General features: G+C 43.2%; 1 protein-coding gene across 13 annotated transcripts in view; it reads right to left on the reverse strand.

Moving 5' to 3' along the window:
* The window catches only part of ZMYND11 (zinc finger MYND-type containing 11), a 76,272-nt gene extending 61,133 nt beyond the window's left edge, over window positions 1-15,139 (reverse strand). For 2 of the 13 annotated variants that reach the window (XM_055544202.1, XM_055544190.1), the window contains exon 1: window positions 14,746-14,918. The gene's annotated coding sequence lies outside the window, so the exon portion shown is untranslated. Of the gene's footprint in view, window positions 1-13,679; window positions 13,953-14,100; window positions 14,314-14,457; window positions 14,589-14,745; window positions 14,924-14,985 lie in introns of those variants that run through there. The other 11 variants (XM_055544191.1, XM_055544200.1, XM_055544198.1 and 8 more) reach the window with 11 other exon arrangements.
* Window positions 15,140-15,486: the final 347 nt, after the last annotated feature.

Consider the following 15,486-nt stretch of genomic DNA (forward strand, 5'->3'; position numbering starts at 1 on the left):
TGAAAGAGGCTTCCGTGCTGGCTTAGACGGTAAAGACTCCGCCTGCAGTGCAGGAAACCCAGGTTTGATCCCTGGGTTGGGAAGATACCCTGAAGAAGGAAATGACAATCCAGCCCAGTATTCTTGCCTGGAAAATTCCATGGACAGAGGAACCTGGTGGGCTACAGTCCATGGGGTTGCAAAGAGTGAGTATCTTTATTCAATATAGACATACTGATAGATGAAAACAACATTCCTTTAAAGAAAAATAAGACCACAAACAGAAAGTACAGAACAGTTGTTTCTGACTGAGGTGTCAAAGGCTGGCAGTTGGTATACCGATGGATGACATGAAAGGACCCACATTATCAGAAAGGTTCAGGTGCTGGCCATTCATTAAGTTATAAGCAATCAACACTGTCAGTTTACTCAGATTTCTAAATTCTGAAGGCCACCGGCTACATCCTGGCAAGACTAGGGGGAAAAAACAGAGTTGCAGCCTAAATGTCTGCTGAGTGATGGTACGATATGAAGAGGCCACACGTCTGAACTCCCCACTGGGCACGGGCACAGACCTGCTGGGCAATGAGAGGCCTGAGCCCTAAAGCACACAGGTCATGATGCCGAGGCCCAAAGGCATAAGACAGACAAGCAAAGCTCTGGGGATGGCTGCACGCTCCCTGGCGCTCCTTGGCCTGATCCTTCACCAGCAGGGACGCTCCTCCTCCGAGCTTCCTTGCGCTTCCCTGTGCTCTGGGGAGTCAGCAGAGCCTTGCAGACCCCTTTCCCCGCCTCCACACGTCTTTTCTCGGCTAAGTCAGTTCTCCCTACTTCTCCAAAAACCCAAAGAGAGCCAGCAGCTGCCACAGCTTAACAGAGACTCACTTCTGGTGAATCTAGGACCAGCTAGGCTCCTGAAATAAGACAGTTCTTTTCAGAATTACAAAATCAGTTCAGAATCAAAACAGTAACGCCAACATTCAAGTTTTCAAGAAAACTTCAGGATAATTAGTTGTACAGTATAGACTGAAATATGAAACTAGAAGATTTTTTAAATTGTAATTATGATTTACAAATGTGTCTTTTTCTAAAAAGTTTAAACTTTAAAACATACAGAAACTTCTCAGTTTAAGTGCACTAGTACAAGTGTGTCAAGTTTCCACACTCAGTAACATTATGATGAGGAATTTACTGGTAAAAGTGACATCTAATGGTGAACCATAATAATACAACTTGTCAGATTATACAAATACCCAGATAAAAGAACAAAATTTCATTTTTACACACTTAAAGAAAAATAGCTGCCTATTTTGTGTAAGGCATTGTGCTAAACACAATGAAGTATTTTTAAATGTATAAACTCTAGTCCTTGACAGAAAATGACCTAAAACTAGCAGAGGAAATTTGACATATACATGGCACTACTAATTATAATATCATATACGACATAAATGGTCCAAAATATATGCTGTGAGAATCCAGAGAGACATTACTTCTAGATTAAGTAACACTACAAAATGGTAAATGTGGGAAAATATAAAATTTCTTAAGTCTTGAAAAGATAACTGATTGTTTAAAGCAAACATAAAAATAACTGTTAGGTATCATTAGATTTACAACATATGTAGAAGCACAATGTAGATGACAACAATAATACACATGAGGGGAGAGGTAGTAAGCAGTTGTATCATTGTAAATTCTCACATTTTATGTGAAGTGGTATTTATTACATTAATTCAAGGGGAAGTATATTAAATCATGGATGCATATTACAATCCCTGAGTCAAACAATGGAATACAAACAGGTACAGTTGACATGTAACTCAACTTGTAAGATGTTTTCAAAATACACGCAGGTAAAGTTAAGAATACTTTACTCAGAAATACAGAAAATATATAATAACAAAGTTAACATTTACAAATACTAAAATAAATAGCAAATATAACTATTATATAACAGGAGAATATAGTAGAGACTGGTAGCAGACATTTTAAAAGTGATGTCACTTAATTCCTAGAAATGATTAAATTCAAGATTAAAGAATTAACCAATGCTACATTTCAGGAAAACAGATGTGAAGTTAAAACCAAGATTTCTGAGATCTACCTCTCCAAGTCACACAGACAGAACAGAAGAGAGAGCCCAGAAACAGACCCACCAGCTGTTAAGTGTCAGAGTCAGCTCATTCCTGACAAAGCAGCAAATGCAATGCAATCAAGCCGTCTGGTCATCAAGTGCTGCTGTACAACTGGACATCCACACATACAAAAATGAGCCTAAACACAAACCTATGCCTTTAACCAAAATTAACTCTCTATTCTGTTCCACTAATCTATGTAACTGACTGTTACTTCACCAATACCACACTGTTTTAAGTACTGTATCTTTATAATAAATCTTGAAGTTGGGTAGTATCAGGCCCTGATTTTGTTCCTCTCTTTCAATACTGAGTTGGCTGTTCTGAGTCTCTGAAATGCTGGAGAGTGTGTAAAGACAAAGGAACACTCCTACACTGTTGGTGGGAATGTAAATTGATGAAGCCACTATGGAAAACAGTAGGGAGGTTCCTCAGAAAACTAAAAATACAATTACCATCAGCAATTGCACTCTTGGGCATTTATTTGGAGAAAACTCTAATTCAAAAAGATACATGCACTCCTATGTTCATAGAGCAGCACTATTTACAGTAGCCAAGACATGAAAGCAACCTAAGTGTCCACCAACAGATGAATAAAGAAGATGTGGTCCATATACATAATGGAAATTACTCAGCCATAAAAAAGGCATGAAATAACGCCATTTGCCAGAACGTGGAAGGACCTAGAGAAGATCATACTAAATGAAATCAGACAAAGACAAATATCATATGATATCACTTATATGTGGAATCTAAAATATAACACAAAGGAACTTATTTACCAAACAGAAACAGACACAGAGATCAGAATTATGGTTGCCAAGGTGGAGAGGAATGATGGAGGCATGGATGGGAGTTCGGAATTAGCAGATGCAAACTATTATATACAGAATAGATAAACAACACGGTCCTACTGTATAGCACAGGGAACTATATCCAATATCATGTAATAAAATATAATGGAGGAAAAAAATGAAAAACAGAACTCCCATATAATCCAGTAATTACACTTTTAGGTATTTATCTGAAGAAAATGAAAACTCTATCTCAAAAAGATAGCTGTACCACCACATTCACTGCAACTGATTCACAATAGGGACTTCCCTGGTGGTCTGGTGGCAAAGATTCCTTGCTATGGTCAGGGAACTAGGTCCCACATGGTGCAGCTGCGAGTCTGTATGCCACAGCTAAAGGATCCCAGGTGCCAAAACAAAGATCGAAGACTCTGCACACTGCAACTAAGACCTGGTGCAGCCAAATATTTTTTTTTAAAAACCAAACCTATATATTTAGAGAACAGACTGATGGTTGCCAAAGGCAGGGAAGGTGGGAGAAAAATGGGTAAATGTAGTCAAAAGGTAAAAGTTTCCAGTTAAAGGTCATAGTAAGAAAGACTTGGTATATTTCAAGGGGAGAAAAGACAGTGGCTGGAATGTCATAAAGAGAGGTGCTGTGTGAAAAGAGGCAGAGAGGCAGGATCTAAGATCAAACCATGCAGGATCCGAAGTCCAGAATAACCAGCGTGGATTTTCAAGTAATTTCAATGGCAGTAACTGAGAGGATTTTAAACTTAGGCGAGTAGCAGTGATTTGCTTTAAGAAGGATACCCTTAGATCATGGATGTTAGGATGCTGAGTAAAAGACCTTTCTGCCCCTCCCCCCAAAAGTGGACAAACAAAAACAAACATCTTTGATGAACATATACTCCGCAAAAAGTGAAGACACACAATGAATACAGGAATTGTATGTTTCTGGCCAAACAAAGGAAGGTCAAATTTACATAGGGAAGTACAGTCAAAGCTAAGGTCTTTCCAATAGTCATGTACAGAAGTGAGAACTGGACCATAAAGAAGGCTGAGCACTGAAGAATCGATGGTTTCAAAGTGTGGTGCTGGAGAAGACTCTTGAGAGTCCCTTGGACTGCAAGGAGAGGAAACCAGTCAATCCTAATGAAAATCAACCCTATATATTCACTGGAAGGACTGATGCTGAAGCTAAAGTTCTAATACTCTGGCCACCTGATGCGAAGAGCCTACTCACTGCAAAAGACCCTGATGCTGGGAAAGATTGAAGGCAAAAGGAGAAGGGTGTGGCAGAGGATGAGTTGGTTGGATAGCATCACCAACTCAATGGACATGAACTTGGGCAAATTCCAGGAGACAGTGAGGGACAGGGAGGGCTGGTATGCTCCAGTCCATGGGGTTGCAAGGAGTCAGGCATGACTTAGCAACTGAACAATAGTGACGAAAGCAAGCCACTTGCCTAGAACTCCAGAAAAATTTGGGAGTAGAAGGCAGCAGGTATAGGGATGATTACAGATGCTGAATAAAAGATGTTATTTAATAATGTGTAAGAAGCAAAGAGACTTGTAATAGTATACTCATCTAACATTTTCCACTCTATTCTTCAAGGTCCAATTTTATAGGAATATTCTATTTAAAATGGGATTCTAACACCATACTGTATCTGGTCATCTAAAACTGAGAAAATTATGTTTAAGAAAATCTGACTTGAAATATTTTAAAATAATTAGAAAAAACTGAGAGGACTGATGTCAGTGGGAAATGAACTGCAGACGAAGCTATGCCAACCAGCTGGAAGAGCAAATGACCAGTTCAGAACTTGCTGAAGACAACACCAACAGTCAGCAACCAAGCCAAAGGAGGCTTCTCCAGGTCACTCCTCCTCCTCTAAAAGCCCTGACTTCTGCAGACAGATGGAGTCTACATTAGAGAGGAAAGAAGAGAAACCCGTGGGAATTATCAGACGCTCCACAGGTCCTCAGGAAGCCCTCTGGTAGACATGTGAAAACATGAGAAGGCAGGTGTCGGTCACCAGTGACTGGAGTGGCAGTGAATTTCACTGCTCACAGGCTTCTTCCCTTGGATTTCTCTGGGACTCGGTTCAGACAATGAAGCTGCTCCTGCTCTGCTCCGACTCTGTAAGTGGAAACGACACTCCCAATCTGGAGGAACATCAAGGACCACCTGACATGCAGACAAAAGCCAAGAATACCAAGGCTGCTAAGCAGCAGTGCCAGGAAAACCTCCTCAGGTGGTCTAACTCACTTGTAGGCACAACTTCACCATGGTTGGCATACCAACTTCCCAGGTGCTTCTGATGCCTGTCAAGGTCACAAGCTTATTCCACAACCTGCAGAGCACTAGGCTGCTGCTCAAACTACAGGAAATCTCAGAGACACTGAATTGGGTGGCAGCCTGGACATCAGTGTCCCAGACACAATGCAGGACCATTAGGAAACACTAACCAACCCCACCTTTGCTATCCAGCCCCTTGATCATCAGCAAAGCAACAATGCCAGAGTATTTTTGAGGAACCTGAAAAGACTACTAGTTTTCTTCTGGGACACAATTATTTTTCAGGTCATTTAGATTATCCTCTGTAGGAAACTTCAAGATTAAGATTCCTGAAAAATAATTTCTGAGACAGGCAGCTAAATGTCATAGGGTACATCATTTTCTATAAGTCATTACAAAAAGAACTTTCTAGAAGAAGGTATATATACTTGGACTTGGACTACTTAAAAACAAAAATGTGGCATTTAAAAAGTTAAACAAACAAAAAAACCCAACTGGAACTTTAAAATTGAGCCCAGAACCATCCCCAGAGATTCTGGCTTAATGTTCTTGTTAAGAAGAAAAAAATTCAGGTGCTCAGTCATGCTTGAGAACCAGTGTACTATCAGGAGCTTCCCACGTGTCACCCTAAATCCCAAAGAATTTACTTAAAAGATGCAAACACTACAGCAACTAAGGTTTACAACAGTATGTTTTTCATTAGGATTTGTTTAAATACACAAATGAATCAAGACAAAGTCTAACTTTGTATTGGTAGCTGTTCAGCTTTTATTTCACTTGGAAATAACTGAGACTACAACTTTTTATTTCAATAATCATAAAAATTTAACTCTCAAGTTACTCAAATGGAAGTTTCTGAACTAAAACAATCTAATACAAATACTGATTACAATCGGGAGCCTACTTATATGTGGAGAATAAGAATGTATGTATTTCAAACTAAAAAACATAAGGTATTTTGACATTACACTAAGTGCAATATTTTTAAAATCTGTTTATTTTTACTTGAAGGATAATTGCTTTACAGTATTGTGTTGGTTTCTGCCAAATATCAATACGAATCATCCACAGGTATATGTATGTCCCCTCCCTCTTGAACCTCCCTTCCAATCCCACCCTTCTAGGCTGTTACAGAGAGCCCTGCCTAGTTCCCTGAGTCAGTACAGGGAAGCCTGGCATGCAGCAGTCCACGGGGTCGCAGAGTCCAACACGGCTGAGCGACTGAACTGAACTGGATCACACTGCAAACTCCCACTGGCTATCTATCTTACATATGGTAATGTATGTTTCCATGTTACTCTCTCCTACATCCCACCCTCTCCTTCCTCCTCACCCCACACTATGTCCATAAGTCTGTTCTTTATGTCTGTGAGAGAACCCACACACCACAACTAGGGAGTACCCCTCTCCACAACTAGAGAAAAGCTCACACGCAGCAACAAAGGCCCAGTGCTGCTGCTAAGTCACTTCAGTCGTGTCCGACTCTGTGCGACCCCATAGAAGGCAGCCCACCAGGCTCCCCCGTCCCTGGGATTCTCCAGGCAAGAACACTGGAGTGGGTTGCCATTTCCTTCTCCAATGCATGAAAGTGAAAAGTGAAAGTGAAGTCGCTCAGTCGTGTCTGACTCTGTGCAACCCCATAGACAGCAGCCCACCAGGCTCCTCCGTCCATGGGATTTTCCAGGCAAGAGTACTGGAGTGGGGTGCCATTGCCAGAGAAAAGCTCACACGCAGCAACAAAGGCCCAGTGCACCCAAAAATAAATAATTCATTAATTTTTAAAAAGATAACATTGCTAATGGTAAATAAAATGCCCCAAAAAACTTTTACACATATCAATAGCAAGCCCAAATAAATCAATCTCACTTGTTCCTACAAGTACTGGCCAGCTGAAGTAGATATATTCCATATTAATTTGAGAAGGGCTTCATGTCAAAACTCAATTGAAAATTAAGAGCTTTATCTCTCTAACAGCATTTCTCAGATGCAGTTTTGAAACAGAAAAGCAATCAATAAGCAGATAAATCAAGAATCTACCAAAAAACAAAAACAAAAAACTACAGTGTTCATAATAACTTTCAAGCTGAGATAGTTTAGCCTTCATCAAGCGTATTTCTCTTTAAAAAATCTTCCTATAGCTATTAAATATAAGAAAACCTTGTGTAATATCCCCACTGATGAGCATCAACATGATCTGAACCTAGGCATGCTACCAATCTGAACCTAGGCATGCTACCAATCAGTTCATCAGTTCTCTCCTCACCACATTTCATATTATTTTATTTTTAGACTATAAACCCCTTCTGAATCCTGAAACCTCCGTACTTGGAGTAACTTTCAAGAAATGATCTATTTTAAAGGAAACAATAAACAAAAAGAAAAGATAACCTGTAGACTGAGAGAGATATCTGCAAACGACCTGACCTACAAGGGATTAGTCTGCAAAATTTACAAACAGCTCATGAGGCTTCCCTGGTTGCTCAAACGGTAAAGAATCTGCCTGCAATGCAGGAGATCTGGGTTAGATCCCTGGGTTGGGAAGATCCCTTGGAGAAGAGAATGGCAATCCACTCCAGTATGCCTGCCTGGAGAATTCCATAGACAGAGGAGCCTTGCGGGCTACAGTCCATGGGGTCGCCAAGAGTCAGACTGAGCAACTAACACAAACAAATATGAGGCTTAACACCATTAAAACAAATAACCCAATCAAAAAATGAGCAGAAAACCTAAGTAGACATTTCCCCAAAGAAGACATACAGATGGCCAAGAGGCATATGAAAAGATGTTCAACAGTGCTAGTTATTGGGGAAATGCAAATCAAAACTACACTGAGATATTGCTTCAAATCAAAACTACACTGAGATATTGCTTCACAGCCGTCAAAATGGCTATCATCAAAAAATCCACAAACAATAAATGCTGGAAAGGGTGTGAAGAGAAGGGAATCCTCCTACACTGTGTTGGTGGGAATGTAAACTGGTATAGCGACTATGGAGAACAGTATGAAGGTTTCTTAAAAATTAAATATAGAGCTACCATATGACCCTGCAATCCCATTCCTGGTCATATATCTGGAGAAAAACATAAGTCCAAAAGGATACATGTATCCCAATGTTCACTGCAGCACTGTTTATGACAGCCAAGACATGGAAGCAACCTAAAAGTTCACAAAGGACTGGATAAAGCAAATGTGGTACATACATACAATGCAAAGTTACTCAGCCATTAAAATGAATGAAACAATGCCATTTGCATTAACATGGATGGACCTAGAGCTTGTCATACTGAGTGGAGTCAGACAGAGAAGGAGAAATACCATATGACATACTTATATGCAGGATCTACAAAGAAATTATACAAATAACTTATTTATAAAACAGATCCACAGACTTAGAGAAGAAACTTATGGCTGCCAGTGAGGAAGGATAGGAGGAAGAGATAGGGAGTTTGGGATGGACACGTACACTGCTACATTTAAAAGGGATAGCCAACAAGGTCCTACTGTATAGAACAGCGAACTGTCCAGTGTGGCAGCCTGGATGGGAGGGGAGCTTGGGAGAGAAAGGACACCTGTATATGTACGGCTGAGTCCCTTTGCTGTCCACCTGAACTATCACAATAGTGATAGTTGGCTATATTCCAATATAAAATAAAGAGTTAAAAATAAGAAATTAGCTATTTCAAGCCAAAGTCAACTTATCCAGCAATGGGAACAGTAGAAGATTCCTTGAGACAATGACTGCCCCGTGTAACGCAAGACAAAAACTTCAGTGAGAAAGTTAGTCCCTGGTGACTCAGATGGTAAAGAATCCATCTGCAATGCGGGAGACCTGGGTTCAATCCCTGGGTTAGGATGATCCTCTGGTGAAGGGAATGGCTACCCACTCCAGTATTCTCGCTTGGAAAATTCTATTGACCGAGGAGCTTGGTGGGCTACAGTCTATGGGGTTGCAAAGAATTGGACACGACTGGGCAACCAAGCATAGCGCTGCACAACAAGCTCTTCAATACACTTCTAAATATTTGTATGTATCTTTCTTTTGTTTACCTGGTAAACGGATAGGAAAGATGTCCTCTTTCTTTAAATTTTAAGTTTACTTAGCATACAAGGAGGTCAAATTACAAAAAGATATTAACGATTTTAAGTGAGTCTACCTTTCATTTAAATGCTTAGATAATAAAAAAGAATAAAAAAATTACTAACCATAATAAAGTTGCCTTTAAAAATCAAGTAGCTAATAAAAGTCACAAAGTTAAAATCAGAATGAATCTGAAATCAGTGTTAAGACCTCAAAAGTAATGTCAGCTCAAATACAACATGCCTTAACTCACATATATGGTTCTATAGCACCTGTACTTAATTTCTTCTGTTATACCTTATTGCACTTGCTTCAGTAATTTGTTACCAAGTGTCTAGTATAAAGCAGTCTCAATAAATAACAATGTGAATGAACGAATGAACACAAGATATTAAAACATATTCTACTTATTGTAAATAATGTCAAGATATTTTAATGTGATCTTAGAAAACAACTAACTTTATAAAAGCAGTTATTTAAAATTAGTTTACTAGACTTAAATGTTACTCAGTTTACAAAAAAGCAAATACTGTGTATAAGTTTTTAGCAAAACACATTTTTCCAACTACTGTGTAAGAACACAGTGTAATCTGCTCAACATATTCCTCTCATGAGTCCATATGATCCCTTAAAAACCCTATTTTGACAGTATTCCATTGTCACCTCTATCCATCTGTTTCTTTAATTTCACATAAAGTTAGGCAAATACTAGCCATTTATGTATTGACTGAATAGAAAGCATGCTGCCAAAATACAATGAAAGATTAGCTCAATGTCTAAATATTTACTAGTTGTACATAAATTAGATTTGTAAAATTGAGTTGAGTATCTAAGCCTAACAATTTGCTAAATTTGCCTACTAAATACATACTGCTCTCTATAAATATTTAAATTTCCAAATAAATATTTTATTTAACTTTTCATACTATTTATTTGCATTTGTAAGTAACTTTAACATCAAATATTGTATAGTATTTTCACAATACAAACTACAGGCATACCTTGTTTTACTGCACTTTACCTTGTAGCCCCTTACAAATACTGTTTTTACAAATTGAAGGTTCGTGGCAATCCTGCATTGAACAAGTCTATTGGTGCCATTTTTCCAACAGCATTCATTCTGTTTCTCTGTCACAGTTTGGTTATTATTGCAACATTTTAAGCTTTTTCATTATTACTATATTTGTTAGTGTGATCTGTGATCAGTGATCTTTGATGCTGCTGCTGCTGCTGCTAAGTCGCTTCAGTCGTGTCCGACTCTGTGCGACCCCATAGACGGCAGCCCACCAGGATCCCCCGTCCCTGGGATTCTCCAGGCAAGAACACTGGAGTGGGTTGCCATTTCCTTCTCCAATGCATGAAAGTGAAAAGTGAAAGTGAAGTCGCTCAGTCGTGTCCGACTCTAGCGACCCCATGGACTGCGCCTACCAGGCTTCTCCGTCCATGGGATTTTCCAGACAAAAGTACTAGAGTGGGGTGCCATTGCCTTCTCCGGATCTTAGATGCTAAAACTTGCTAAAGACACAGATAATGGGTAGCATTTTTTTTAACAATATTTTTAAATTAAGGTATGTTTTTTTTAGACATAATGCTATTGTACACGTAATATACTACAGTATAGTCTCAATGTAACTTTTAAATATATATATTGGGAAACCAAAAAACTCACAACTCGTTTTATTGTATCTGCTTTACTGTGGTGGTCTAGAGCAAAACCCACAGTATCTATGAGGTATGCCTATAAATAGCTTTTCAAGAATTTTCTAACTGGAAACAGTAATAGCAGGCACACACATGCACATAAAAAAATCTTAAGGGAGTACATATGTTTAAAACATTACATATGAGTTATTACATCATACTGCTGGGCATTTAGATTTGAATTTTATCTCCCTTCCATTATGTTCATTTCTATCATTTCAACTCTAATCATAGAGATTCTCAAACTTTTATGTTGCTGCTGCTGCTGCTGTTAAGTTACTTCAGTCGTGTCTGACTCTGTGCGACCCCATAGACGGCAGCCCACCAGGCTCCCCCGTCCCTGGGATTCTCCAGGCAAGAACACTGGAGTGAGCTGCCATCTCCTCCAATGCATGAAAGTAAAAGGTGAAAGTGAAGTCGTTCAGTCGTGTCTGACTCTTAGCGACTCCATGGACTGCAGCCTACCAGGCTCCTCCATCCATGGGATTTTCCAAGCAAGAGTACTGGAGTGGGGTGCCATTGCCTTCTCCAACTTTTACGTTACATGGATTATATTCTCTCATTTGCTACTCTCATTCACTACTACTTCATTCACTTCTTATGAGAGAGACTATGTATATGTGTTGAGGGGTTTGGAGGTGCTACAAGGAGGTCAGACCTTATACAATTAAAAGGAAGACATTTATGCTTTTAAGATGATCATATGTATGATTTTTAAAAGTGGGATAGTATACATAAAGAACTTTGTGAAATGGCTGAGACTTAGTAAACATACAATATATGATACCTATTTTCATCATGGTACTCAGTTATGTAACAAACCTGTGGATACCAAAACATTTCAAAACTCAACACCAAAGGAGGACAGACCACACAGTACCAAAGCAGATTTATTAAACTTTTTGAACTTCTGACAATGCCACCGAAAGAAAGTAACTGAAAGTCATCAGGTAAGAAATAGTGCTAGCAATTAAACTCTTTCAGATGGGGAAAGTGAGACCAGGCAAAGCAAATTTAAACAATTAGTCCAAGGTCACTTTGCTAGTAAATGATAGATGTGAGATTCAGACCCAAGCCACAGGCCTCAAACTCTGCTGGTATACTACCTCTAATCAATTACCACAAAATCTAATCAACCTGTAAAAAAATTCACTATTGAGTCCAAGTTAAGGTTTTGAAACAGTGAAACTTTTTTCAAGCCTGACTCTTCTCCTTAACATTTTCCCCTTTCCAGACACAGCCTCTTTGCTTTTCAACTGAAGGGTGGTTGGAGAAGGGCATGGCAACCCACCACAGTGTTCTTGCCTAGAGAATCCTCATGGACAGAGAAGCCTGGAGGGCTACAGTCCACGGCGTCCCAAAGAGTCAGACACTACTGAAGCGATTTATCACAAAGGTAGGTAAACAAAACCTGCCACCAGAGGTTTAGGGCTTTAGGCAACAGTAAGACAGCATTCCATACTTTATTATGAATGCTAAAATTCTTAATTACATTCAATTAGTATCTCAATTTAGGTATGCCAAAGGGTATGAAGGTCTTTCTTACACACTATCTGAACAACCCTTAAAGGAAAAGCGGGTACAATTACAAAAGGGTGAACGTGTGAACACATTCAGGGCAATTCATGGAAACATGCAACAAGACAAGCATTCCAAGTATCAACATAATGATCATCTAGGGATACTGCATATGAAATAGGAGATAATTTTAACATTTTAATTGATTTTTCTTTGTAAAGCTGGGAATATTTACATGTATGTTTATTTAAGCACCTTGCAACAGGTAACTGAAACAATAAATTGCCCAATTACAAAATGTAAAAGGGAAATTCTGTTTTCATATGAACAACATATAAGTGGGAAAAGTACCACAAAAACAGAGATCCTCTGTTAATCATGCATTGAGTTAAGCAAGAAAAATATTTTATTGAGTCTGTCATAATCATATTTTCTGACCTCTAATTTTCTAACTTGGCCATCTATAAAGGACAGTCCATCAAAATAATGACTGTAACCAATGCTAAAGACAAGGAAAATAACATGCTAGAACAAAATTCACATTTTATTTCCTGCTTGTACAAATCAGAATTCAGAAAAGTCACACAGGTGACTCTGCTTATAAAGAAGCACTCAAACTTTGAAAGTACAGCTAAAACGATTTCCCTGATAGCTTCAAACCATTAATGAGAATCAATGACCCCCAAACCTGAAAAGTTTATGCAGCCCACAATTACTAAGCTACAACTCCCACATTTCTGTCTAAAAGAAAACAAAGGTTTTACTTTCTGCCTCCGAATAGACAAACAATTATTTTTAACCAGTCTCTTGCTTCTACAGGACTCTGCTTACTGTAGGATGCAGCACACCTGGGTGAGCAGACCAAAGGACCCAGGACCTAAATCTCAGAGGGCCCTGCCTGGGCCTCTCAAAGTCTGACCCAAGCATCTCTTCCATCCCTCAACGGGGTGTCGGCTCTGAGTTCAACAGGACCCTGTACTGGGCCCACACCCCACAGGAGCACACGACGCACCATGAACACACAGTGTGTGACCGCGGGTATCACATGCCCATACCAGGTATGCACACACCTGGTGTATCACCCGGCACCGTAACTCCACCGGGTAGCATGTCCCTACCACATGTGACACCAAGCTCCAGGTGCACGCCGAGCACCAAACACTCACCAGGTATCATGCAGGCTTCCACGTATGTAACAGCAGGCGCACACCACGGACACACCGGGCAGCCAGCCCACACGGTTTGTAACACCGAGGACCATGGACACTGGCTCTCACGCCCCCACTGTACAAACACCGGGCACCGCTGGGCCAGAAACGCATGAGGGTACGGTCCACGCGGGAGCTGGGGCCCCGGGCCAACCCGCTGGGCCGCAGCCTAGCAGCTCCCCTCCTGAAGTCGGGCAAGACCGGCGGCGGACACGCAGGCGGTGCAGCGCCCGGGAGGTCTGCGGAGGAGGCGGAGGCCTCGCTGCCGCCTGGTTCCCGGACCCGGGGGGCCGAGCCTCGCCTGGGCCCTTGCGGACCGACCAACCTGCCCAGCCGCCGCGGACGCCCCCAGCCCACCCTACCCACCCCAGACACTCACAGGGCCGTGTCCCGGCGGACCCCAACCCGGACCGTGGCCCAGGGGCCTGGCCGCGCAAAGAGGACCGGCCTGGCGGGCGGCGCTGACGCGACTCCCCGGCTTCGCGGCCCGCGCAGGCCCCGCGCGTCCCTGCTCCTGCGGGGCCTCCCCCGGCGGCGGGCCCGCCTCCCCCGCCGGCCAAGGGCGGCCCAGCAGGCCCGGCCTGCGCGAACAAAGCTCCGCGGGCCGGAGGCGAGCGGCGGTCACGCCCGCGGCCCGAAAGGCTGCGGCCGGGCCGGGCCTCACAAAGCCCCCGCCTCGGACACCCGCCCGCGCCCCGCCCGCGCCCGCACCCCCGCCGAGGCCGAGCGTCCCCACCATTATGCTCCGGTGCTCGCCGCCGCCGCGCCAGGCCCTGCCCCTCCGCGCCGGCCCGCCGTCCGCGCCGCCTCCTCCGGGCCGGGCCGGCGGGGCGCGGGGCGGGGGGGCTGCGGTCTCCGGGCCCGGCTCCCCGCCCCGGCCTCCCCTCCTCCCCGCCCCGGCTTCCTCCTCCCCCCGCCGCCCGCCTGGACCCCGCGCCTCAGGGGCGCCATGTTTACAAGCTTCCACCACAGAAACTCGCGAGCACCCGGCAAGGCGGCGCGGAGGTCCCGCCGCCGCACTTACGAGGTCTCCTCGCCGAGCGGCGGGTCGGGCCCGGGCGCGGAGTTGCGGCGCCGCCGCCGGGAAAGTTCGCGTCCTCGGGGCCGCGGAGCCGCTCACACGGCGGGCTGAGCGGGGCGGCCGCCCGCCGGCCTCCCACCGCCCGCCGCCGCCCTCGGGCTTTATTGTGTGGCCGCCGCCGGCCGCGGGCTGGGGCTCCGCGCGGGCTCCCTCCCGGCGGGCTGCCCACACGCCCACACCCACCTTCCCGCCGTCCTGTGCTCCGCGCCTCTCCCTAATCCGAGCATATTCCTACGGACCCACACAGGCACCCGAGTCCACACGCACGTGAAAGCTACGTACGTGCGGGCGCGCGGAGCCCGGCGCGGGGCGCACAAAGATCCGGCGCCCGGAGCATCGCCCGCGCGGGCCGCGGCCGCGGGCGCTGCAGGCGCCGGGTCTGTGCGGCCCGGAGGGCACAGGGTTGGAAAAGCAGCGAGGCCTGAATCGGCGAGATCGGCAAAAGGACGTTAATACCCTTTGGATTCTGTTAACGAAACGTATTGCAGGAACATGCTGAATTCTTCATTCCGTGTGTACACAAACAGGTCTTAAGAAAGGACGGGAGCAAGCATTATCGTTTCTGCAAAAACACTACCAATTTGTGTAAGGAGAAGGAGGTTATCTTTCTTAGTTTGTAATTCTAGAACCAACCTGAGGAGATCCCAATATGTGGGTTAAGAAAGTCTCAGTGATAAGGACACT

This window comes from Bubalus kerabau, chromosome 13, assembly GCF_029407905.1.
Source record: "Bubalus kerabau isolate K-KA32 ecotype Philippines breed swamp buffalo chromosome 13, PCC_UOA_SB_1v2, whole genome shotgun sequence".
NCBI classification, from domain to species: Eukaryota; Metazoa; Chordata; class Mammalia; order Artiodactyla; family Bovidae; genus Bubalus; species Bubalus kerabau.